This window comes from Phaethon aethereus (genome assembly GCF_964289735.1).
Source record: "Phaethon aethereus genome assembly, chromosome: 14".
Taxonomy (NCBI): Eukaryota; Metazoa; Chordata; class Aves; order Phaethontiformes; family Phaethontidae; genus Phaethon; species Phaethon aethereus.
In genome coordinates this window covers 1,830,536-1,857,470 of record NC_138590.1, presented here as the reverse complement: position 1 = coordinate 1,857,470, position 26,935 = coordinate 1,830,536, and positions in this window count along the sequence as shown.

Genomic DNA, 26,935 nt, shown 5'->3' with positions numbered 1-26,935 from the left:
GCCGAGTTCACTGCCCTACTCCTGCTGGCTACACTATACACTATACTGATACAGGCCAGGACGCTGTCGGCCTCCTTGGCCACCTGGGCACACTGCTGGCTCATGTTCAGCCGGCTGTCAACCAGCACCCCCAGGTCCTTTTCCACCGGGCAGCTCTCCAGCCACTCCTCCCCAAGCCTGTAGCATTGCATGGGGTTGTTGTGGCCAAAGTGCAGGACCCGGCACTTGGCCTTGTTAAAACCTCGTACAGTTGGCCTCTGCCCATCGATCCAGCCTGTCCAGATCCCTCTGCAAAGCCGTCCTACCCTCCAGCAGATCAACACTCCCGCCCAGCTTGCTGTTGTTTGCAAACTTCCTGAGGGAGCACTTGATCCCCTCATCCAGATCGGTGATAAAGTTATTAAACAGAACTGGAAGTATCTCCCCTTGGAGCTGGAGCAGCTTCTCTATTCCCAGGGGCAGACCTGCCCATCAGGCTCTTCCCCAGGGCTGCCGGGATGCAGGGGAGCCACAAGGGCTTTTGCATCCTGTGCTGTGGTGTTAGGCACAGGCCATGGCTGAGGCTCTTTGGCCCTCTCACCTTTTTCTCTGGGATTTGTCTTCAGGTGCTGCGGAGGTGCCTGGTCTCCTCAGATGTGCTGGTGCAGAGTGTGGGGGCTCTAGTGCCAGGGTTTCAGGGGGACTGCGAAGAGATTGCTGGTGTGTTACTCTTCCAACTTGACTGAGGAGATGGGAAGTTTCACTCCTCTGTATGTTATTGCTCGGTTCCCTGTTAGGGTCTGTGGGCATTTTTTGGATTGCAGGGATACGTGGTAGAGAGGAGGGTGGATGAGCAGACGTGGGGGATGCCTGTGTCACTGGGAGCGCTTGCACCAGGAGCATCAGCCTTTACCCCAGAAAGGGCAGTGGATCTGGTTCCTGAGACAGGAATGGAGCCACCATGGGCAGCATTACACTGGAGTGGGAGAGCTCCTGGTTGCTGAGCCTGCAGCACCCGGGACCCATCCCCTGTGCTGGTGTGCAGAGACCCCACAGAGGGTGGCTGGAAGTGGGGAGCCTGTGAGCACGAGGGTGCTGAAAGCTGGGAAGGATTCCTGTGCGAGGGCTGAGATGTGCTGCTGTTGGTCCCTGCATGAGATTCCCCCTCCTTCCCAAGCGTGGCTTCTGGAAGAAAAGGCAAGATAAAGCGCATGCCTGTTCCTGTCCTGGTGCGGGGATGACTTGGGGTCCCTGCACATATCCCCCCATGGGTCTGTGGGGCAGGGTGCATGGTGGGCTGGCAGCTCTTGTGCAGGGTACAAGGGATGTGCCATCAGATGGGACGTGGTGCATGCTATTCCCTGTCAGGCAGGCATTTTGGGAAGCTGCTGGGATTTTGGGTTCTTCCCGGCAGCAAGACAGTTCCCCAACAGCATTTGTTAGGTTGGAGTTTGCAGGGCAGGAGGCTGACCTGGGACGTGGGGTGTTGGAGAGACCCGTGTTGGTCTGACTGTACCCTCATTTACTCACAAGGAGCTTTTCTTTCAGCAGAGACGATACTGTTTTGCCGCAATGAAGCGTCAGAAGTCCCCAGCGAGGAGCACAGCCTTGACGATACGGGGAGCAAGGGGGATGTGGGCATGGGAGGAAATGGCAGATAAGTGCCCCAAAGTGGTGAGTGACCAAAGCCAAACCCCAAGGAGGCTTTGGGGGCCTGTGTACCCCGTTCCTATTGGGTTCGTTGTGCCCAGAAGGTCCAGGCAGGGGGACCTGGAGGGGATCTCTTGCTGCTAGACAGAGGCACTGCTAGATCCCAGGCACTTCTGCAGGGCCTCCCCATGACTGAAGTGGTGGGTGGGGGGCTGTTTCCAGGGCTCTGCAGTGGAAGCACAGAGTGCTGCACTGCAGAGGCAGGAGCTGGACCGTGCTTTCCCCATGGGAAAGGCTGATGGGGGTCAAACAGACAGGAGCACAGTTAAGTCTGAGCTGAAGAGTTTGTTTCCCCGTCAGTGTTTGAGGGGAACACCTAGAGGGCCTGTTGCCTCCCTCACAGGGGTGCAAGAGGGCTGCCCTCCAGGGGGTCAGCTGCTGAGCCGAGGCTGTTTGGTGAGGGCGGTAGTTGGCTTCTGGACTGAGATCATCTTCGTGGTGCTGGGGTTGCCTGTGGGCATGTCTCGATGTCTCGTAGGGCTGGCTGGGACTAAAGGTAGCAGCTGGCTTGACCTTCCCTTGTCAGATGCTCTTTGTTGTAGATAAAAGATTTTTCTGATCATTCTAGTTCCCATGGCTGGCAAGAGTTTTATAAATGGCAAAGGCTGCCACTGTGGGTCAGCCCTTTGGGAAGTCTTTCTCATCCATCTACCCCAGGAGCAGATTGGCAAACCATCTTCCTCTCCTAAACATGCTGGGCGAGAACTAGCATCTCTGTGCTTGAACTACAACCCAGTCAACGTGGCAGTTGTGTTCCTGTGGCTGCCCTGTGCTTTCGGGTAAGCTTTGGGAGAGCTTTTGCATTGCCCAGCTGTGGCTGAAGCTGTAGCTCCTGCTGTGTGTAGAGAAATGAAGCCCTGGGTTTGGCTGGCTCTAGGGGCTGCTGGAGCAAGGGGGCACAAATCCAGTGTGCACACCTGCATGCCTGCCCCTGCTTGGGTGAAAACAGGGATTTGAGTCCTATTGTTTGTAGAGGAAAGGTAACTGGAGTTTCGATTCCTGCTATTTCTCTGTTTTCTTTTCCTCGGTGCACGTTGCTAAGAATAAGTGGTATTTCACCTCTTGCCTGCCCTCCACCATCTGCTTGGGGCCACCATTTTAGACTTTAGCTTGAGCTGCAAAGAATAAGTGACCTTGTTTTCCAGAGACCCTGATTGAAGGAGCAGGAATTGGATTTTACCTTCATTTACTCCTTGAGGAGCTGCCACAGGAGGAAAGGACCTGTGTTTGCCAGTCCCCTGCAGTCCTCACTGGGGAGCCACGAGCGAGGAAGTGCTGAGCAGGAATCAAGCATGCTGGCATCATGCCGGGTTAGTTTTCCTCTTGGAAATAAAAAGTGCTGCAAGCCACAAGTGAGACAAGGTGACGTGGTTTATTCAATGCATTGTTTACTTCAGCCCTGGGAACAGATCAGAGATTGCCCCGCTCCTCATCCTTAGCTTGTCCTGCAGTTCCTGCATCAGAAAGAGCTTGTTAATGTGCTGGTGGAGCTAAAAGGGGGCAGCCAGCAGCCGTGGCTGTCTTGCTGTGGCAGCTCTTATTTCCTTGTAGTGGGTAAGTGCCAGAAGGAGCTGTTTCTCTGCCTTCACAGATGCTCCCTTTAGCCTAGTTTGCTCTTATACTCCATTTCAGCAAGGGCCCGGCAAACTCAGCTCTGGCTGCTGAGGTCCTTGTTCCAAGAGGCTTCATAAACGTTGCTGCTAAATGGAGGATAGAAAGCGTTTATTCAGGGGGAGGATAGTAGGGCACCTGGAAAGACAAGGGCACCCCAACTTAACTGGAAGTTGAACAGTGATCGCTGCAGAGACTGAACTGTGTGAGAGCAGAAAACCCAAGTGGCTTTTCTGTGCCCACACTATTCACATAGGCTGGGGAGCAAAGTCTGGCTGCGCTGACCTCCACACAACCCAGTCTCTGCAGTGATCGCTGTTCTTAAGAGCCCTGGGTGCTGGAGCAGAATATATTAGCAGACCAAACCTATTTCCCAAAAGGGGATCCCTGTGCAATTTTTGGGGTTGTTTGCAGTTGGTACAGAAACAGGCTAATTGCAGCATGACTCATGGGCAAGGACACTGCTCTGCTCGGGGAGCTGGAACCAGGGCAGAACCACCAAGGCTGAGTCCCTCTGGGATGCTGCTACCAACTAATGCGGCTGAGGTCAAAACATGTCTCTTCTTCCTACCCAGTACGTCTGTTCAGGCTGAGTTACCAGTTTGCTGTTGGGAAGGGCTCAAATATAAAACTGTAGGAACTTACTCATGTCTTCTACTACCTAAATCTCCCAAAGAGGCAGCTGGTACTTTACCTGCCTCTTCAGGGACAGGCAGCCAGCGCCTGCTGGGAATGCCAGCCAGGCAGGACCACAGAAGCTTCTTCCCCAGGTAGGGGCACTGGAGAAGGGGCTGCTTATCCTGCCTCTGGGGAGAAGGTGGGGCTCTGTGCATGTCTACTCTGTCTGGATGAATTTCTGCTATCACTTGCCCAGTGCAGGATGTGCTACAAAGAAAAGAAACAGCTTTATTGCCCTCATCCTGCCTCTCTTTCTTTGGGCACCCAGCCCTTGCTCCAGCCTGCTCTCAGCAGTGAAGCAAGGAGTGTGTCTGCCCATTGCCCAGGCTCTGCTGGGAAAATGAGATTTGAGGGGCACTAGCTTCTTCCCAGCAGTCCTTCCCTGCTAGTAACTGCAGGGAAACCAAAGCAATACAAATAACCTGTCTGTGGCTGCTAAAAACCAGGTAAAGCAACGAAGTGAAAAAGCTGTGATGGAGATTTGGGGAGCCTTCCCCTTCGCCTTTGCTCTTGCACACAAACAGGGGCTGCCTCAGGCTCCAGTCCTGCAAGGAACCTGCCCTGGTTGGGGGAGGCAGTCCCAGAAAGCAGCACAAGGGATCAATTCTAGGGAGTTTTATTTGTTTTTTTGCTTACCACTTTCTCTGACCTCCAGTGCTGGGATCTGCAGTGAAAGCGGGATCTGTACCAGCCAGGATGCAGGCTGCAGGGCACCGCGGCAGAGAGGGCCACCTCCACGGGGGATGCCCGGAGCCACCGGCCACGCAGTGCTGACATCTCGGATGATTTTTAACGCTAATTTAAACTGCGCGATTCGCTTTGCCAACACCACCTTCCCTTGCTGTGGAACAAAACCCTTCACACCAGAGCAGCCTCGTGTGCCATCCCTGGGGTGAGCTCTGGTTCCCCTCCCCTGGAGCAGGTCCAGCTCTCATCCTGCCCTTCTGCTTTAGGCCAACTCATTGGCAAATGGCTTCGAAAGATGTGTCGCTGCATCCTGTCCCCGTGCAGATGGCTGTGAAACCGTGGGTCCTGCCCTTGCCTCACTGCTGTGTGATGGGACTGATAGTCCTGAGGGCCCACAGAGCACATGGAGGGCTCCTGGGGACACCAAAGCGCACAGATTTCCAGGGGCGGGGAGCACCAAAAAGCAGATTGAAAGCTCTGGGGCACCCCAAAAGGCACACCAAGGCCCTTGAGGGCACTGGAAAAGGAACAGAGGGGCTCCAGGGGTACCCAAAACCACCCTGAGGGGCACTGGTGGAGCAGAAGGACAAACAGAGCAGTCAGTGCTGGTTTCCCTTTCACCTCTCCAGCTAGCTAGAGAACTGCAAAAGCAAATCAAGAGGTTCAGGGAACCAGAGGGGAGACAGAGGGATGTGGGGCACTGAAAAGCAAACAGAAGGATTTCAGGGGCCCTGGTGGCACTAAAAAACAGATGCAGGGATGCGGGGGGGCACCATAAAAGAACAGAAGCCTCTGGGGACACTGGAGGGGCACCAAAACCAAATTAATAGCATATGCAAGAAATCTGGTTCTTTTTTTGCAGCAGAAGTAGTTCTATATCTATCCTTTTGCCTCCATGCGCTGGCATCCAGGTTTCAGATGAATTTCACGGTCCGTAAGCATCCCAGGAGAATTTCCTTCTTGTTCGCACTCTGGAAGAGAAACGCTCCCGTTTCCACTCGGATCTCACAATGGCTTGTCAGTGACAAAACATTCCCAAATCCTCTCATTTATCAAATGGCCAATCCTGTTAACAGCTTAAGAAACATAATTACCTGCAATCTCTTCTGCTATTCATTTTATGCCTACACTTCCCTCTCTCTGGCAGCTTACCAGCAGGCAAGTCAAGAGCTGAAGCACGGCTGCAGCCATAAAGTGCTTCAGCAATGCAATTTCCTCTAATCACCTGCATGATGATTGCAGGAATTTTGCCTCCCTGTTTGTAGCAGCAAGGAAGCAGGTGAGTGAGGAAGGCACACGGCCAAAAGCGTGGGCTAACACGCCACTGGTTGTGTGTAGGTTTCCGTGCATGGCTACACTTTAAGTGCTGTTCCGTCCGTACGGTGGGAACAGCATTAATTAGGATCTGCTTTTAGGGCACGAGAAATTGCAGCCAGATTTACTGGCCTGGGAGTGTGCAGGTGGGCTCTGAGAGATGCAGCAAGAGAGGCTGGTGCACGCTTGGGTGCTGGAAATGGCTGTGAGAGCCTCATCAGCAAGAAAGCAGGCCCTGAACCCTCAGCGAGCTGATGAATTAATGGGGAAATCAGGCTCAGGTGGAAAGAGTGTGAGCTCCTGATTATTGCATTGCTAAAACAGACTGATTTTATCTTATTTCACAGTGCATCTACAGCTTCTGAGAGACTTCACATTGGCTCACTTGGATCAAATCTCAGGGAGGATTTAGAAGAGCACTATTTGCGGGCTGGAGATCTGCTGGCTTCCTAAACGTTGGTTATGTACGGGACAGCTTGAGCCAAAGAGAAACCCCTTGGACCACCATAGCTTCCCCTGCAGCCTGGGGACTAGGAAGCTCTCAGGTCTGTCCTACCCATACTGGCTGCTAAGGAAGCTGCCTTTTGTGCCTTAAAATCTTGTACTAGCCTGACCTTATCAGTGTACACTTCTCTGGCCAAGACGTGCTTCTGTCTACACTCTCCATTTACACCTGCCTTCAGTTCGGAAGGATTTTTTGTATGCCTACTCTACTCTTTTCAACCATATCGGCTATTTTGAATCCTTAGTATTTTGAATAAATGATACACATTTCTTCTGACACTTTTGCATGTTATTTTTAAGCAGCTTTTTATGCTGCTTGCCAACATTTTATTTTTATAGTTCTTTGAATTTTGTATTAAAAAACCCTATGAACAAACTGTATACAAATCAGCAGGTCTTTTTTTAAAGTCAGACATCATCTTATGGGATTTGGGGCTTTTTGATCCTGCTAAGATACTGGATTCAATAATGTTTTGGTCACTATTACAGAATAACACTTTTTTATTGGCAATTTGAACCTCAGATGCCAAATTTGGCCAGACTGCCTAAAGAACTGCTTTTCTCCTTGAGAACGGTTTAATTCACTTCTCAAAATTCAGTCACTTACAGTGTCTGAATTTTGATATGGCCCAAACGCCAACCCGACCCCGGCACCGAAGAGCTTGGGTGGCTCTGGGCTACCTGCCCGGAGTGCGCACTGCTTGGGAACAGCACCGAGTCGGATGAGAAACTATCAGTCTTGAGAAGGGACTGAAGCAAGCTGGCTTCTTGTGTTTAACAAGATATAATATGTATATTCTGAAATTAAGAACTGCAAATGAATAAACTGTACCTAAAGAAAACTGCCCCAATAAAAAAAAAATGTAGGACAGCTGTGCTTTTGTACAAGAACTTGCTATTTCTTTTATGACATTTATTTTAAATCATGGAAACCCTTCAGAGAAGCTCTAATGCCCAGTGGAGTTCTCCAACCTAAATGTCTTGTCGTCAGTGTAAGAAACAAAGATAATGTAATTTGAATGCTGGATGCAACAACACAGGCGGCTCTTGAGGCTGATTCTCCCTGTTCCAAATGGGAACGATGGCTCCAAACAGACTCACCAGAACAGACTGAAAAGCAGACGTCTCATTTGTGAGGAAATGGCCAATATCTCAGGTTTTTTTCCCCCCATTTGTTTCCTCCTGGAAAGAAAAAACCAAAACAGTTGCATAAAGATGCTGCTATTTCAAAGCAAATTTTAAAACATTTCTGATTTGCAAATGGCATTTCAGCTTTTTCATGAGAATAAAATGCTACTATGATGCCATGTTTAAATATTTCATTCCAACTCCCTGAACAAACTTAAAATCTTATTATAAGTCGTTTTGACATAAAAGCGCACTTCTCCGCGGTGCCCGTAGCTTAGACATCTCCGGCTTCAAGCGCAGCTGCAGGAGCCCTCCCTGCTTGTGGCTGATCAAAGGCAAACCATGCTGCTGCCCGTGAGCCGCCGCTGCCCGGGACTAAAAACGGATCCCCAACCTCCCAACTGCTTCTTTGCCAGCGGCGATGCCATCTACGAAAAATACGCGTTGCTGTTGTAGCCCTACTGTGAAAAGGTTGAGCGAGTTTAGTAAACAAAAATGCTTTGCCTTGGTTCAAATCGTGCTGAAACAAAACATCAGCCAGCGCTGGCTACTCAATTAAACCGTTTGTTGTGCGGCCTTTGGAGAGGAAAATGCTGAAAAAAGGATTTCAGGGAACATATGTATTGCGTGGAGAAAATGTTTCGTGAGAAGTTTTCCAAACGTCCCTGCAATTCCCATGCCGTTCCCTGGCATGCAACACGTGTGTCGCCCTCAAGTTTGGAGGACGGCTTATGGTTTATGGCTTATGGCCACTGTGCTGTGACAACCACCAGCATGTCTGTGGGGCTGCAGGGGGGATACACTTTAGTTAATCCCACGTGTAGTCCCGATGTGGGATCAAGGAGCTGTTGTTCCCCTCCTGGAGAATTGAGCCCACCTTTTTTGGGGGAGGCTGGCTCTCCCCTTCCCCAGTGTGGGCATTTAACGCCAAAATACCCATTGCCACCCTGCTGACGGCAGCGGCGCTGCTTTACCTGTCAGTGCCGGCACTGTGCCATGGGAACCGGTCCATTGTGTCCCACTGTCGCAGCTGAAACACCGATGCTGGCTGTGCACCAGCCGCCCAGCTTCTCGTCTTTATTCCCTTTCTCCTTGTAGTTACGTGCCACGCTAATTTCGCTGGGGCTGAGGTCCATGATGACACTGTGGTGGCGGCTCCCCCAAGGTCTCCGAGGACCTGTTTTGGGACTGCGAGCATCCCCCACTCCGTCACCCAACCGCGTGAGCCCGCGCCTCTGCTCGCTAAGACTTTTGGATATTTCTTGTGGTGTGTCTGCCCTTGATAACGTCCTGAATCGTGGAGTGGGTGTAGGACTGAGCCTGCAAAAGCCCAAGTCATGGCTGTGGGTGTCCCGGAGCAGGACATGTTATAGGACATGTTCTAGGAGAGGACAGGGTTACTTGCTGTCTCACCGTACGGCTCTGCCGAGCCACCAAACAGCCTCATCGGAGGCTCGTGTAAGCACTGGCGCGTTTTGCATCTCCGTCGCTCTCGCTGAGTAGCTTTGACGGCTCTTGATGCGTGTGGGTGAGGCCCCATCCAGCACACAGGGAGGGTACAAGCAAGTGGAAGTCAGGGCTTATGTTTGCCACTGATAAATGTATTAGTCTTTAAAGCGGAATTTAAACTACAACCCTTTTTCAGGCACCTCAGCACTCCGTTATTTTGCAGGCCTTGTAAGGGAATGTGATTTTGCCTTTTAACTGGAGTGTATCTTATGCTAAGCAGTGAGATTAGGCGTAGGGATCCAAAAGAAGCTGCTGAATGGCAGAATTGCCTTTATAAATAACATTAATAATTTATCCGATCCAGGGGTTTTTCTGGGTAAATGAAATACCTGCCTCAGTATAAAGCCCACTGAATAGGAACACATCTCTGCTTTTATGAGGCTTGGATTAAAGAAGGGAAATGCTAAGGGGCTTATCTTCGCTTCAATTTGCAGCCCTTCCGGCTAATGGCAAACTCATTTAAGAAGCTCCTGTGTTTGTGCCAAGTCTGCCTTTATTCTCGGTGCCGGAGCTTGGCTGCATTTCTCGCCGCAGCGCTGGAGAGAGCCGAGAGGAAGCAGTTTGTTTTCTTGACCTCAGATTACCAGACAAAAGCTAGCGAGAATCATTTTCCTTGGAGCCCTCCCTACTACGAGTTGCTTAAAGCGTCTGCATGGCGGCTGCAGGGAAGCTGGTGGTCCGGGGACCCCATGTGTGAGGGAGGACGGGGCTGGTGGTGGAACGGGGATGAGCCGAAAGAGCATCTGTCATCTTTCTTCTGGGACGCCCGCATCCTCCTGCACGGACAGTCGTGAAATGGCAAAATTCATCCTCCACAAAGCCCACGAGCTGTCACTTCTCAGCTCTTCTTTTATGCCGGCAAAAATCAATTGCTTCAAAGTTCACTGAAGGTGAAGGCAACATTTGCTTTCCATTCAGAGCTAAGCAGGCCATCTTCAAGAGCAAATGCTCTCAAAAGGGAGAATAGCAAAAATCAGCAGAAAAAATTTCTGAATAATTTGGACTAGGAAAGGAAAAAGCAATTTGCTCCCAGTTATTCCACAGACAAAAGTATGAATAAAAAAATCATGAGCTATTTACCCTGCCTGGACTGTTTGCCTGAGCTTTATGCTGTTCCAGTTTTGCTTCACCAACCCCCAAAGACCTTATTGCTGGATCCTCAAGGCACTTAAAGGAAGTGTTGAGGCGGGGGGGATGAGTTTTGCATGCAGGATCAGCAGGGACCAAAACCAGAGAAAACAAAAGGGGTCCTAAACGTGAACCACGCTGATGCTTGCGCGTATGTCGACCTGGATCGGAGACCTAGACTCTGGCCGGCCAACTCTACCGGCGCAGAAATTTTGTGCAAAATGGTATTGCAAGCTCGGGTGCTTTGCATTCAGACAGCGAGGCTGTGGCCAAGGCACGGCGGGTATTTACAATCTGCTCTAGAAAAACCTGATACGTGGTGTTAGCCATCCTGTTGTGAAGGCGGTTTATGTTACCCGCATCTGCTGCTTTAGGTGGCCCAGCCAGACGGCTGGCACCGCTCAAAATGCCAAAGACTCTGCTGCTGCAATGAGGAGAGGAAAAAGAAAGGAGGATGAAGACCTCATAAGCTTTATCAAAGCCCACCAAAAAGTCAGGAGATTTGGGGATTACGCCATGTAATTACATTACCTTAAGAAAAAAAGTTTACTGAAAATTTCCTGTTTTGTGTTGCCAGCGCTTTTCAGCCATTAGTAACACATAACTTCTCATTGTCTTTTCCCGAGGCACAGATGGGCTAATTTTCAGCTACCTGATAATTACACATTGTTTGAAACTGTATCAAAAGCTTCTGTTCCTGCTTTCCTCCAGCAGCTGTTCTTGCAGCTCACAAAGTCCCTTGTCTGGGGCTTGCAGGGGTCCCCATCTATCGGTCGGTCCGTCTGTCCGTCTGGAGGGTTGGGAGCAGAGTGGCAAAGCCTTCATGCTCACACGCAGGCTTCTTGTACAGGTTTGCACTGTTTCCCAACTGGGTGGAGTGACCAAAGCTCCACCAAAATCATCTTCTCGGCTCAATGCCAGTACCTGGGGTTAACATAAGATAACGTTGCATCAAAATGTTTCTACTTAAATATGCACGGCGATGCTGACGTCATGGGGAAATGAAGGATGAACCAACATGAGATGCTAGAAATCAGCATAACAAAGGTTTAGTCTCAATTTTGCTTGGGCAAGGAGTTGTCCTTGGGCAAAATTGTGGATTGCCAAAATGCAAAAGACCCCACTCACGTGTTTTCTGCTTCCCCATCATCAAGTACGCCCGTTGCCTTATCAAAGAAGGAAATTAAATTGGGTTGACATGACCGGTTCTTGACAAACCCACGTTCTTTGATTTTGTTAATCATTTTACATCTAACAAGTTGCTGATTTAAGACTTTCTTCCAGCCTCTTTCCGGGAATTGAGATTAAGAAAATTAAAGAATTTTTTTTTTTTTTTAAATTGAATAAAGTATCCACTTTAAAGAGAGGTGCTTCTCTCATCTCATCTCTCTACGCCTTCATAAATTTTGAAGATAACGACCAAGAGTTCAATGTTCTTGGGTGCATTTCATCAGATCCTCTCATTTTGACACATCCAAATGGCTTTAAACTCCTTTCCTTATGCTGACCTTCTCCACACTTCCCTTCAAAGCCTGTTTTGTTAAGTTTTGTTCACAATTAACCTTTGTACAAAGACTGAAACAAGAGAGATGGGGCAAACTCCTGCTTTGAACGCTCAGTCTGTTCTCCTTCCCCAGACATGTATGCCCCTACACATCTTGCTGTTCTCATTTTACATCTAATTTATTTGCAGAAGCTTGCTGGTTGCCTTCGAAACCTTGTGCGCGCAGACTTAGCCGCTCTCATGCTGTGAACCTGTATTATTCCTCTGTTCTCCCCCCAGGCACGTGCCTGTTTCGACTTTCCATACGGTTTCTTTCCAGCTTCCAGACCCTGCTGCCGCTGTAATGCCATCTAATTATGCTTCTTATCTGCTTGCACAGGGGAGCAGTTTGCTGTTGTGCACCGTCTTTGGTCTCTTCTGGGAACTGCCAGTTCTTATACGTTTCCTTGCTGCGTATTTCCATCCAAGAGAGCTTCTCCACTGCTTCCCTGATCTCTGTCAGATGCTCATTATGTTGTTATTTCTATTCTTCCGTCTTACTGTGCTGGTGGGGAGAGACACTCGGGTTATGCATAACTTCTCCTATTCCCAAATCTCTTGGGATGTAAGTTAAGGACTAGCCTGATAAGGCTGCAAAACTGAAGAGGGGGATCACTGAAAGCTCCTAAAATCCTCCTGGTAGTGGTCCCAGGTGGGACCGACTGGCATCGCTGCAGAGAGGGTGTTGCTTGGAGAAAAAGATCCAGAACTGGCCAACTGGCCCAGGTTGGACGGTATGTAGGGAGCAGGGCTCTGCGGCAGGACCCCCCGCCCCCAGACCCTGGCATCTCCTGGAGTCGTTTCTGATGTTCTCCATGCACAATGGGGGTGGGATGAAAAAGAAGCTCTGCTCATGCCTTGACGTTCCTATCCTCAGCTCAAGAGGACAACCACGTTACCCACCTCCGAAGCCCTGCTTCTGGGCGTGTTTGGCTGGAGCCTCCATGCAGCGGCACGCCTGACGTCAACCGCGCTGGCCTGGAAGTCTTCTCCTTCCTCCCATGGCTACTTGGAGTCAAGAGCCACTGGAAACATGGCTCCTGCAGGGAGGAATTTCAGGTGCCCTCGGTTCAGCTCCTAGACATTTCTGAGTGCAATTTCATTTCGGGTTTTACAAATGCTCTTCCGCTCGCTTGCTTGCCTCGAGTAATGAAGCAGCAAGATAAAAGACAGGGCCACATAAGGTTGTTAAAAAATTACTTGCAAATTAATGTGAGGACAAGGTGTATGAGTTAATATCACATAAAGACCCTTGAAATCGGAATACATGCGTGCACCCTCCGAGCACTGGCACTCGCAGGCAGAACTACACTGGTAAACCAAGCCCATGGGGCTTGATTAACAGGAAATTTTCAGAATGCCAATTAGAGCAAAGTTTACCGAACAAATTGTTTGCACTTGTACCCTAGAACCATCATGAATTTTAATTCAGCATGGATTTGTGTGGCTGAAACAATAATTAAAGATACATGAACGCCTCACGTTCAGGAGACTCCCTCACGGCTACGCTGTAGTTTTGGGTGGGGAAGGGGGCGAAAATCCCGTTTGGGCAGGGTCAGCTCTCACTTGGGAGGGCATGGGGTGCAGCAGGCTTTTCCCCATGGAGATATGAACAGTTTCCCAAGTACTGAGCTCACCGATTTGTGCAGCATTTGGTCCTTGATTTATCTTTTTTTTTTTTTTTTAATTTTTTTTTTTTCTTCTTCATTTGTGTAATCTGACAAAGAATGATCTGTGGGGTGTTTTCTCAATAAATGCTGGCTTGTCTTTTCCTGCCTTCCACTTTTGGTGGCTGTGAGATGTTACATCAGCTCCTTGGGTCCCCCAAGACTGGAGCTTTGCCCTGTGCCCTCCCCGCAGCCCGGCAGGGGACACGGGGATCCCCTCTCTCCTTATCACTGCTCCTCCTCAGCCAGTCCCAGGTTTGGGCATGGGGCAAAAGTCCTACGTGCTACCATAATGCAGGGAGCAGCTTTGCCGGAGCAGTAAGCGATGCTACCGCGTGGCACCGGCGAAAAGTCACAATCGAGCAGCGTGAGATGTATGTATGCCTTCATCTGAATGCTCCTCTCCCTCTCCTCGTGCTGGTAAATAAGTTACACGTATTTTTAGAAGAAGTTATTTTCTGTCACTGCACTTTTAAATGTCAAGCTCCTGGAGAGGAGTCTTGAAGATAATTTAAGGTCAGCCAGGCTTCAAGGAAGAAATATGCAGGTGGGGAAGAAAAGCGGCTGTCGGGCTGTCGGTCCAGCCTAAACCCAGGCTTATGGTCTAAATGACGGGCAAGCACGAGCATCCCACACGGAGGTGGCACCCGGATTGCCCTCAGTTACGGAATAACTGAAGACTTTGACCAAAAAAACCCCAAAAAACCAACAAACCAGTGGCTGAAAATTATCTGGCCTGTTAGTTTAGGAGTACTGATGAAAAATGCATACATCCAAAGGTCGGTTTACAAATGACTAATTAACCTGAAGACAGGTTATCCTCATGGCAACACCCATCGTCCTAAGCAGCTTAAATCACGTCTGCACAGAATAGTTTGAATATTTGAACAGAACAGTTGAAACTGCGCAGAACAGTTGAAATTTGAAATACAATTATTGGAGAAAAGTATTGAGGAATCCTGAAGCAAGTGCTGGACACCGCAGAGACGGGCAAACACCAGGCACGAGCGACTTGCCACCAGGTCTCCAGGCTTTGCCCTGCCACGTGTAGTGCCAGCCGGAGCCGAGCATCGCTCACTGGAGCCCGGCGCCCGCTCACGGGCGCGGAAGGTGCAGACATTGCACTTTTGCTATGGTGAAGGGTTTAGGCGTTTGTTTTCCTGCCAGAGAGAGCTGGTCCCGGTGCCTCCCGCCGCGACTCCGCGTGCCGTTACACATTATTATGGTGGGGATATTGCCTGGGCAAGCCGGCCTGCAGTCCAAGGGCTTTTTGCATTTGTTATCAGCGATTCGTTATCTGCGTCTATTAATAGAGTGCTCCTAAAAATCCATCTTCCACTGTCTGGAGTAATTTCTGGCTGGCACCTGGATGCCTCCAGCGAGCAGGGTCTCTGCTGGAGCTTGCTCATCTCCAGCAGGGACCTGAGCTGCTGCTGCTGGGGACCTGGGGTGGTCCCCGACTCGGGGGAGAGCTCACCCCATCAGCCCCCCGATTCAGGCTTCAAGAGAGCCCCCAACTCCAAGGCAGGGTCACTTAAAATGATCAATTTTTAGTTTTAAAATGAGTGTGTTGGGTTTCTGTTTTGGCAGAGGCATGTTTGGCTGAAGGCTGGCCCCTGTCAATACCGTTCACAGGAGAAGCGTCAATGCATGGAAACGTCTACACCAGAAGAGGAGCTGCTTCGCCGGCTCCTTCTTCCTCCTACGCACTCCTTCCCCTCCGGAAACAAGCAGGACACAGAGCTCACCAGGGTCTTCTTGTGCAAGGAAGGATTTGCCCATCTCCCCTGACAGTGCTCCTACATTGGACACAGCTACGTTGCTTTGTTACCTTCTTTTAATCCATAAAGTGGCAAAAGCAGCACGTACTCACACCTGGGCACCCGATGTCCGGAAATGCGTGAGGTTTCACAAGTGTTTCAGCTCAGCTTCGGTGTTTCCCAGAGCAGAAGGATCACTCTCAACAGAGAAAGAGAGAACCTGGGGGGTGCGGCAACAAAAATACGTGTCCTAAGCAGTTGGTTTTTGCTTTGTCCAGCAGGACCAAACCCCAGGAGGGCACAGAGGTGTCTGAAGTACAACTTTGGTGGGGCGTGAAGCCCAAAATGGAGTTCAGTGACCCATACAATCATCTGCTGACCTGGATGCCTTGAGAGGAGAATCTCTAGGTGCTGAGGATTGCCGTGCTCATGGGTTCAACCCAGAAATTATGGGGGGGGGTCCATGCACAGCTTGGAGGCACCACCAAGCTGGTGGACCACCAAGATCTTCCCACCTGTCTGCTCATCTCCCTCATCTCCTGGCTGCCACATCCTCGCAAAAATCCCTCTGACCTGCTGGAAACGTGGGCAGCGAGGTGATGGAGACAGTCCGAGCAACGCCAGGGGAGCAGCACCCGCCATGTCTGCGCTGCCTGGTGCTGCTGCAGCTCAGGCATCTCCTGGGGCTACAGCTTTAATACACGTTTATGAATTTTTATGGGTTTTTTAGAAGTATGAAAATGATTTACAACATTTCATATTGCATTTTTTTAATCTTTTAAAATAAAAACAAATCTTTTCCCTGCTTTGCCCAATTTTAAGGTATCTCTCTTGTTCAGCTCTTGCAGAAAAATATGGATGGAAGAAACTCCTAAAATCCCCAACCACTGGAAACAAAATTGGTATTTTTCCAAGTTACGTACTATAACAGAGCGAACACACATGTTTAATTTGAAAATGTTGATTCCAAATGGATTTTTCTTTAAAAAAACACTTCCCCCAAGCAAGTCAATATTTGTAATCAAATTGAAATTTCCTCTGGGAATTATTTATTTTCATGAGGTCTAATTTTTGCAGGGAAAAATTCTATGCAGGAAAGTTTTAAGTTGCTTAAAAAAGGAATCTGGGCAATGGGAGGGGGCTGGGGAATCCCTCTCAGGCTGCAGCCCACTTACCTTTGATGACGGTGATCTGATGAAGGAATTTAAACTGATTCTTTCCTTGAGTCTTACCTTTACCCTCTTTGAAGAGGGTAAAGAGTGAGCAGAAAGGAAGGGGAGAAATTGGAAAGGAGGAGGCATCCAACATCAATTCCTGTTGTTCTCCGTTACATTGCTTGAAATCACAGCAGCACGGTGTGGGATTCACCTCTGGCGACATTAAACATCAACGTGAGACATCAGAGCTGGCTATTTTTGGCTTCCTACATAGCCGGAGGGGACACTTTGGGGTGGTGTGCAGTTCACCCATCCTTATCTGTCTCCTGCTGCAGAGAGATGAGTTGCGCCATTGACTTCATCTGCCTTGAACAGATGAAGAGCTGATGGTGACAGGTCCACATCCACCGTAGCTTGATGAATCCCATCTGCGATGCTTGACCTGCTGTTGATTTACTGATGGAGCGGGAGCCCGCCTGGAGGTACTGCAGCCCCTCCATGGGTAATTCTGATTCTGCCCGGACCCCAAGGAGGAATAGGCACCTTATACTGTTGTTAGTGCATTAACAGGGCTCCGAGCCAGCTCTCCAGACCTCACAAGAGGACACACGGGTCTTCTGGCACCTATAGGGGAGGCCTTCAGAGAAAACTGTCATGGCTCAACCTAAAAATGATTTTATTGTAGGATTTGTGTCCATTTTGGAGCAACAGTTGGGGCTAATGATGTGCATAATTTACATTATTATGCCCTTTATTTTTGTATTATGATAAATTGCCTACCTTCCCATTCCTTTTTATTATGATGCGCTGGGAGCACAATATAGCGGTAGGAAAACAACAATGTAGTGCTGCACTGTCAGTCTCAAGTACAGAACCAGCACACCCATGCTACAAACATTCACAGATGCACAGCACCGTGTCAGATTATTAGCTCCAAGGCAACAGCCAACGTGCGGTTTTATTTGAAATAAAACCAAGGTAGTTCAAGATTTATTTTGTCTCTAAGAAAGAGCCAGGAGGCAGGAGCCAGCCCCCAGCATCTCCCACAAAACACCCGACGCATGGTAGCTTGCCGCTCCTCAGCCTGCGCCCATGGACTGGGGATTTTTGAGTGACCTCTTCAAAAGGAGGAGACTTTTCGTCCTTGTCCCCATCCTGTACCCTGAAGGGAGCGATGGAGATCGACCGACTCTGGTTTCACTCTGCCCAGAGGGAGATGAGCACTCGCCGCACTGTGGTGGCTCCGGGCACGGCTCCCGGGGGATCTCGGCTGGCTCCTAATCACACGTCCTCGAAGCTTCAGAAACATACCCCGATCGCTTTCCGACTCAAAAGTATTCATTGCCTTCAGAATACTGCTGTCTTAGCCCCGTTTCTGATGGATTAGGGTGAACTGATCACCAAAAAAACCTCCTTTTTTGTTCGGTTCTCTCTATTTGTTTTAGCAGTTCTCTACCATGCCCCAATTTTGTTGCTCTGCCCAAATACAGTCCATGGCTGGGCACTGACACAGGCACATACTGCGGCCAGAGAAGGGCCCTGCTGAGAACATTTAGGAATTGGGAGGAAAATTATCAGAATAATCGGAGCGATTAATTTAGAGTTGTTGAAGGACATTTAAAAAGATGGCCTAAATGTGTTGAAAAAAGTCACGCTGATTAAAAAAGCAATGAAAAAAGTGCACCTTGATTAGATGAAAGGTGAAAGAAGCAATAAAAACAAATAAGACAACCGACATAATAAATGGGACAAGAGCGAGCTGACAGCAGCAACCATCGGTCAGAAAGCAAGAGGTGCAAACAACGCCTGACAAGAACCTGTGTCCCGAAAAGCGCCTTAATGGAGGCGGAGAGGTGGTTCCCCAGTCCGGGTGTTTTGGGTTTGCAGCTATGTTGGCAGCCCTGCAAAGGGAGAGCACGGCAGGGCCGCTCCGGAGCCGTCTGTGTCGATAATTTTAAATAGAGGCTTGCTGTCCTGTTTTGGACAATACCGAACTGTTTATGGAATATGCCTGCCTCCCCCAGGATACTCTGAAAAATCAAAGCTTGGAAACCTGACTCTTCGGAGTAAAATGCAAAAACGCTTCTGTTCTTAACTTCTGATCAATCTTTTTTAGTTCTGCTATCACTCTTAAGGACACAGAAGGAAGACCTTGTAGGGTTTTCCTGTCCTCCAGAGGACTGACGTCACTGGCAGGACCCAAAACCTGATGTGTTCAGCACGTTCAGGTTGGACTTACTGCCCACGGACAGTTGGGTTGGAACAAGCCCAGCACTTCCCAGGGCAGGAAACACGCACCGCGCGCGTGGAAGACCACCGCGGGTGCTGGAAGGCACCCACGCACCGGTGCTGAAAACTAACCCCCATCCCTCCCCCGGGTGCCCGGCAGCTTTGGCCATCGCAGGCGCACAGGTCAGCCAGGTACCGCGGAAGGCAGTGGTAGGAACCCGGGTACCGCGGGTTGCTGCTGCTGCCAGCTGAGAGGTCTGCCCACAAAATGGGTTTTTCCTGCTCGGTTCAAATAGTTTTGCTCCATCCGAGACTTGGATCCACGTTCTCCTGCCTGGAAGCCGGAGGTGATAGAAGAGGCTCAATGTCAGACCTCAGAGGTGGGGGCTCAGGGTCTTCTCTTTGCCAGCCTTGGGATAGGATGGTGGTAAAGACCCCCCTCCATACACCCAGGCACCCGGGAAGCCTTCGGCGGCTGCCGGCGTTGGCACAGAGACCGAGAAGGCTCTTAACTTCCAGGAGCAGACGCAAACACAGGGGACTGCCAGTTGGCCAAAATGAAACAAAACGTGACCTCTGATGAACTGGAGCCTTAATACTTTCAATACAACCCTGCACTCAATACCGACAGCATAATAGTTTACCTTTGAGACATGAGGGCTGAAGGAGAAACGGAACCTGAAGCTCCCGGAGATGTTTCATGACCGTCGTCTCCGTTATTGATGACAAGCCAGCAAAGCCCCGCAAGCTCCCTGAGCCAGGCTCCAGGAGAGCCTGCCTGCACCTTTTCCCCAAGGAAAAGCACAAAACCCAAGAGCTGGGTTTTATTAGAGCGCCTGAATCTCTTCAATTACAGAAAAGACAGAATGAGACAGAATAGAAATATATTCCCCTGGCAGGAAGGTCTTTTCTCTTCAGGTTTGTTTTTCAAGTCCTGCAATCCCCCCAGCTGCTCCCTGGGTAACCACACACCCACGCAGCCTTGAAAAAACACAACCCCACAAAAAAAACCTTTCTTTCCTCTGAAGCGGGGCAGATACCCCCAGGGAGCAAACCCTAAGTTAGAAATAAAGGGAACCCTTTGGGGAAAAAATAAATAAATCTGAGTTTCATTATAACCACAAGGAAAGAAGTGGAAACTCACCTGCAATACATATCCCCTCCCGATCAAATGAATACCCCAGACCATAGTCCTGTCCAGAAGCAGTAGAAATATCACAGCGACTTATTACCTCATTACCTGGATCACTCCAAGCTTTTTGGAACCCGTCTGGAGCACAGGCAAATCCATTTAAAAATTGATTTCTTTTATTTCTCTAATAGCTGTCTCTACCTTTAGTCCCTTTTCTGTTAAACTTTGGCTACAGTCAATTCACCCTTTGCCTGCCTTTTTTTCCCAGCAAGGGGCTTCCTACATTTTTAAGATATGTCCCTCTCATTGCCCTCAAGCATCCTGGAGCCACCGAGGTGGAAGACCTAGCTGCAGCTCCTGGCTATGGGTCTATAAACCTCTTTCTGCCTCTACCCCAGGACAAAACACGCTGCCGCCAGGAATTACGGACAGGGAGCTTCTCCCTGGCTACACCTGCACCCCAGACCCATGGCCTGTGGGGTGCTGTAGGCTACACTGGACTAGAGCTCCTTCTGCCAAAATCTGAGCCTCTGGGGGCCGCTCATCTTGCCCTGAGGTTTTTCCAGAGCTGCTGCAGAAGCTGTAGTTCCCCATCCTGAGAGGTCCCTCATTTGGGTGCTTCCAAAACCAGCATGGTCATGCAGAGGGGAAGCGCAGTCGGAGGCAGTTTGGGCTGTATCCTGCACTTTTCATTGCCCAAAAAATTTGAAGGCAGGGGAACCCCCAGGCATCCCCAAACTGCCGCCATGTCCCCTAAACCAGATAGCCGGGGCCGGGTGAAAGTGCATGTCCCTGCTGTGACTTGACTCCCCAGCTGCGATAAAACCGTTTAATAGCCAAGAATAATTTTCTGCATGGAATATCAGTCAGTAAAGTTGACAAATAGGCAGGGCCAGGAGTTGGTTTTGGGTGTAGCAGCACAAGCACATCTTTTTTTCCCCCAGCCGCCGAGGTGGTCGGGGAAGTCCTCACCGCCTTCGGGGCGCTGAGGAGTCTGTGGGTCCGCGCTGTGAACAGCATCGCTGGCGCAGCTGGGGTTAACGGGGGCTCCTGAAGGCAGGCAGGAGGATTGTGTTCGTATATATACAGGTATAAAAATACATGTTTTTAAGCCCAGGAAATTCTCGTCGCCTCCCTGTGTTGCCGGTTTGAGCTGAGGAGCTGAAGGGACCCATCCAGGAGCCACCCAAGGGCACTGCAGGAGATCAGTAGCAGGACTCGAAACTCCCCGGAGCTGGAGGGGTGCGTGTGCTGCACCCACCTCCTCCCACGTTCCTCAGCACCCGCGTTGTCCCCAGCGCGCTGAGCACCTCTCCAGTGCCCAGGGCGGGGAAACGGCTGACGGCGTCTCCCCAAAACCTGGCGTCGCCCCTCTCTGTGCCCAGCGGGAGGGCAGCCACACCGCGGGCTGGGGCAGCGCGGCTCCTCCAGCTGCCTCTTGCCAGCAAGTCCCAGCTCCGGCAGCCCGCTCGAATCCAGACGCGTGGAAAAACCTGCGAGATGACAGAGAGCTCTCTCATTCCTGCCGTAATTAGTCCCTTTGGAATTCAATTAACAAGCTCCCCGCTGCAGCTATCAAGCTGTCATCGGTTCGGCAAACAGGCGTACAAGCCAGGCCAGGTCCTTGTGAGGACAACATAAGATAACTTCTTATTTGTACAGTTTCCTGGCTTTCTCCACAAGCTTGGCCGGGCTGGAAGTGGGGAAGCTGATGTTTCCTGAGCCGTTCTGCTGGGCTTCTGGAAGTGGGGAGGTGAGAGCTCAATTCAGCCCGTTTATTTTCAAATACCAGTGGAGTAGGGTTTGAAATAGGGCTTTAGCTTGGGGAAGACTTAATACACATCTCCCTCCTGGCAAGTCTGGGGCCAGGGGAGCGGGATGCTCGGTGCCTGGAGGGACGCTGGACACAGCCTTGCCTGTTCCTGCTAGAGAAGCGCTGGGACGTGACACCCTGCGCTACCGGTGGCCGAGGAACGGGTTCTTGCCCAAAGGACCACGCGTCTCCTCTGCACCACCAGATGCGCCTCTCTGCCTTCAGAGCCTCGTGCTCTTGACGTAGGTTGCAAGGAGAAGCTGCAAAACCAAACAGCCGCTCTTACGGACGCCGAAGGTTGTCCTGGGAGATTTTTAATTTAATCCGTGTCCCCCCAGCCAGGCTTGCTGAAGGAGCAGTGGTCCCTCATCGCTGACCTGTCCCCTCCAGCCTCCGGGGACCCCACAGCCCTGCCTGCGCGCGGGGAGCTTTAAGCCGGGAAGACGGACTGTTACTCGCCCGCAGCCGCAGTTGGAATTTGGGGCTTCAGCCCAGGGTGCAGGTGGTAAAATAATTCCCGGCTTCGGCGCGGAAAAACACATTCACCTGCTATGAAGGACATTTCGACTCAGCAAACTCTATTCAAAATTAAACCCAAAGAAAGAAAGGAAAAAAATATCTCTGATGTTTGTACTGCTTCAAGGTGAATGTTGTCACGTGTCCTTGGAAAACACTAAACTGCCAAAAGATGGTGAATGTCTTCAATATTAAATGAGAGGGTCCAGAATGAAGATGCTAAAACCTAGAGAAACCTTCCAGCTAATGCTTCTGTTGATGCGTCTTTATTTGAGGAGCATCCCCCGCTTTGATTTAAAGGTGCCCTTATAACACTGTGGACCTTATAATGGTGCTGGTTACCAGCCTGTCAGCGCTTTGGGCAGATCTTCTCCTGGCCCTGCAGCCCGTGCCAGAGCTTTGCCTTCAGCAAACCTTCCTCTCCGTCACTCACCCGGGATGAACTTGAAGCTGGGCTTGGGCTCGGGTTCACCCACAGCCTCAGGGCAGGCGTAGCCAAAAACCCGCTGGCTCTGTGTAACCCGAATTACCGAATCTCACGCAATTCCCGCGGGCAGCAGGAGAGGAGCACACTGTGTTCCCGGCTTAAAGGTCCCTGCTGTGCCCTCGTGCAGCAGTGGCTCTGCCCTGGGGGATGTTTGATGTCCCTCCAGCTATTCCCGCTGTCCTGTCGGTGTTACGAGCCAGGACACCGCTGTGCAAGGACCTGCTGAAATAGCGGACGGCCGGCGACGCCAAAAGCCACCGGCTCCGGGGTACGGATGCCAGCGTGCTGCAGCGGGTGTTAATTCCCGCTGTAGCAGCGCAGGGGCCCTGCCAGGCCAGCTGACTGCCCAATTAGTCTGAGATTAGACGAAGCTTAAACAACATGCGCTCCTTTTGGTGGTAGTTTGAATCCAACTGGTCGCGTTGGAAGGTGTCACGGGAAGGTCGGGGCTCACTCGGGCAGAAGCGAAGCAGCAGCAAAATGCTCCTTCCCACCCAAATCACCGTTCCCACAAAGCAAAGTCCTGCCAGCAATTTATCATCCCTTCCCTGCAGCAAAGCCTCCCCATCCCGGCTAAAGGAGAGAGACGGTGTGCTAGAAGGAAGGACAAGCTCGAGGAAGCTGTTTGTTAAAGATGCTCTTTTGGAACCCAAATCAGCTGTTTTTTTGCTTGCCTTTGCTCATGTTTCACGGCAGAGGTGGAATGCGTCGTTCCCCTGGTTAGACATCAGCTCACTTGTATTGCTTCGAGATTTCTAATAAAATTGGGGTCACAGTGACCCCGCAACTATTTTGCTGCTATTCTGCTTGAGTTGCGGTGATTTAACTGAGAGCAAACCCCTGAACGTCCAAAATAAACCTTAATCTCACCAATCGCCAATCAAGCCTCCCACGTCCACCTTCTCCCTGCTGCGACCCAACAAACTAAAACGTCTCACAACGTTTTCCGGAAGGACAATAAACTTCTGTGTCAAGGGCAAATCCCAGGCTCACAAGATGCTTTTGGAAACACAATCTTTTGTAAAAAATAAAAAAAAATTTAAAAAAATGGTGTGTTTGATGCTGAGGGGAAAACAAAGGAGGGTAGTTTATTGCGTAGACCCAGCCTAAGCATATAGGGGAGTGGGGGTGTATGGAGGGAGGGGGGAAGCCTTAGGGGGACAGCAGCACGTCCGACCTGGTGTCCCGGGTGTTGATGATGGGCCACAACCCCGTTTTTTGCTCCCTTCTCAACACCACCTCGTCACCGGCTTTATTATGTCATTCTTTTAAAATATTTAGTGATTTTCCTCCACGAATGTAGAAACAAGTTGGCTGGTCTTGCAGAAGAAAACGAGTTTAAAAATTAATTGAAAGCTTTTAAAAATTAGTAATTATTTCAGTTCATTACGGCTGCAGCTTAGCATTTTTTAAACTGTTAACAATTTGGTAGCTGCTACGCGGTCACCATTGGAATGGAAAATGATGGGGACCGAGAGCTGGAAACATGGCGTCTTCATTGCTTCACAGAGCAGGTTTTTGGGCCCTTCTGCATCGTCTGCATCATTATTGATGGCATTACGGCACCTAGCAAAAATTGGATCTATCACATTGTAAATTTGCTAAAATACCTTTTGTTCCAGATAATTTAAAATGCTTTCTTGTTGTCCATAACACATTTGGATATGGATTTTTTTTTTTTAATGGATACTTTTACTCCATATCCATTGCTCTTTATTTCATAGCATCTGATTTTTAATCACAACCCTTGTCTTCCTCCCTTTCCCGATTTGTTACTTGTTATCTCAGCTCTCTCGCTCTTCTTCCTTCCTTTTTTTTTTTTGCCAGGATTTGTTGTGATCTTTTCTTTGTGATCACCATAAATGCGCCTGTCCAGCAGGAACCGAAAGACAAGGCATTTATTTCTCCGAGCATTTGAGAAATTTCCGTTTCCCGGCGAATCAGCGGTGAGAGCTCTAAAAATGTGCTGCGCTCGTGAGGGCTGGCCAGCAGATTTTGCCGAGGGCTTCTGCCTAGTCACCGCGTCCAACTGGGATGGTTAATCCCCGGGGCCGCGCTTGCAGCGGCAGAGCCCATCAGCAGGAGCTCATGAGAAAAAAAAGTTTCGCTTAAGAAGGATGAATTATTTTCTCGTTCGGGCTCCGCAGGCAGCCGCTGCGCCGCATGGATGCTCCCCATCGGCGTTGATTCCCCGTTACGAGCACATCATCAGCAGGGCTGGGGCGGTGCGAGACTTTCCGTTCGAACGCCAAGTGCTCAAAACTTTATGTATTTCACTCTTTAAGCAGAAAATCTGCCTATTGCTGCTCAGCGCAAGAGGAACTTTTGCTGGGTTGTTTAACCTTGAGCAAACGATGGTTTAACCGTTTTCAGGACAGGAGAATGAAAAATTACACCGCCACTGTTATGCACCGCTGCTCTGTGGACGATGGTTGAAACCTGAATGCGGCAAAATATAATTTTTTTTTTTTTTCTCCCCCCCAGTGCTGCAGTGGAAATCTGCTTTGAGTCCTGCTTCATTTTAGAAATGCGCTTTGAAGCTGTGCCCTGTTGTTTTCCTTTTTCTTGCCTGTGTTTGGTGACCTGCCAGCCTTCAGCTGGCACCGAGCACAGCTCCGCGAAGGATCGGACGGGAAGCCGCCGCGTGGCCCTCGTCCCGGAGATGCCGCCTTCCTCCGCGGGTGCAGTCACACCGATCCTCGTCCGCTCGTAGGACTGGAGCTTTCCTGGCGCGCGAGACGAATTTTAAAAATCGTCTTCCTCAAAAGGCTGTTCGAGAAGTTAAACCGTCATCCTGGTCCTCTCCTTACGGTAATGGAAGGTGGGCATGGTGTACGATGGGGAATCCCCGGACAGAAGCGTCTGGATGTCCCTCGCCATAAGGAAGATCCTACGTTTCAACGCGAAGTCCCATCTCCCGTGGTAAACGCAGACTCTCGGTTTCCAGTCAGGACCAGACACGCAGAAACACCGGCACGTAGACCCCTCTCGCCCCCTCCCGAGCTCGGATTAGAGCTTGGCCCAGCACATCCGTTTCAGGAGTTTCCGGATGGCTTCCCATAGGAAGCTTAAAAACCAGAAATAAACTTAAGAAAAGCAAACCATCCCCCCGGGGAGGTGGCGTAAGGCCGACGGGACCCAAACCGTCCCCCGATACCTCCCCGCAGACGCTCTCCCTTAAGCTGTTCAGTCATCCTGCAGCCCGCCCAACCCCGCGGGGAAGAAGCTGAGTTACGCAGAGTATGAAAAAAGCATTTTCTTCTTGCTTGTTTCGAACGTCCTGATCTGTAGGCTGATACCCCTGGTTTTTGTGCCGCGGGGAACTGTGAATAACCTCTCCCGTGCTGCTCCTCACCGCACAGCCCATCGCTCACACTTCTTCCAGGATGAAGTGTCTCGGTCTGTTTAATCTCTCCACCCGCAGAGCCGTTCCCCAACCCTTGTCTTTCCCACCTCTCCCTGCATCTTTTCTAGTTTCTATTTTTTTTTTTTTCCCTGTCTTTTTTTCTTTTCCTCCAGTGGAGGGAACAGATTTGCAAATAGTATTTAAGTAGCAGGTGAATTATTGATCTGCACCATGACAAATTAATCCCTTCTGTTTTGTTTAGCACTTTTTCCCTAAAAATTTCCACACTCAATTTACTTTTTAGGCTATCGGACTTCACCGAGGCAATGTTGTCGTAACGCTACCTGCAACGTGGGTATGCAAGGACTAAGTTATCTTTCCTGAGCAGTGATAGCTCATTTAAGGCTTATGACTGGTTCAAGTACAAATGGACTGTTTCGCACGTGCACATGATTTTGCACATGCTGCTACTGAATTTCACTCTGGTTTTTACTGCCCAGTTGCTCGCTGTTAAGAGATCCTGCCACAGCTTTTCACCGTCAGCTCTGAATATTGAAATATCGGCAGCAACTTCATCCCCTAGCTGTCTTCCTTTCCTTCTCCAGGTCATCTCCTGATCTGGAGATGACGCTCCACCGCAGGTCCCTGGGTGCCTCTCTTGGCACCTTTATTCCACCGCAAAATCTGCTGGTGTATTCCTAGTTTGTGTTTCATGCTCTTATGCAGTTATTAGACAGAGAAGGACTTTCTCTTTTACACTATGGTGGTTTAATTCCCTTAAGAGCCTACGATGAAGACAGTTTTCCAAAGATTTTGCTGAACGCACCTCCTGCTCGGCAAGCTCGCCAGCTCTCCAAGGGCTCGCGGTGCAGGACTTCCGTCCGCAAAACTTGCGCCGACTCTTCCTCCCTATTTCATATTTATTCTTCTGCTTACTGACACCTTTGTTATATTTTTCTGACTGTTTGCCCGGTGCTGAGATCGGCTGGGCAATTCCCTTGGATTGCTGCTGGGGGCCTTTTAAATATCATTGTATT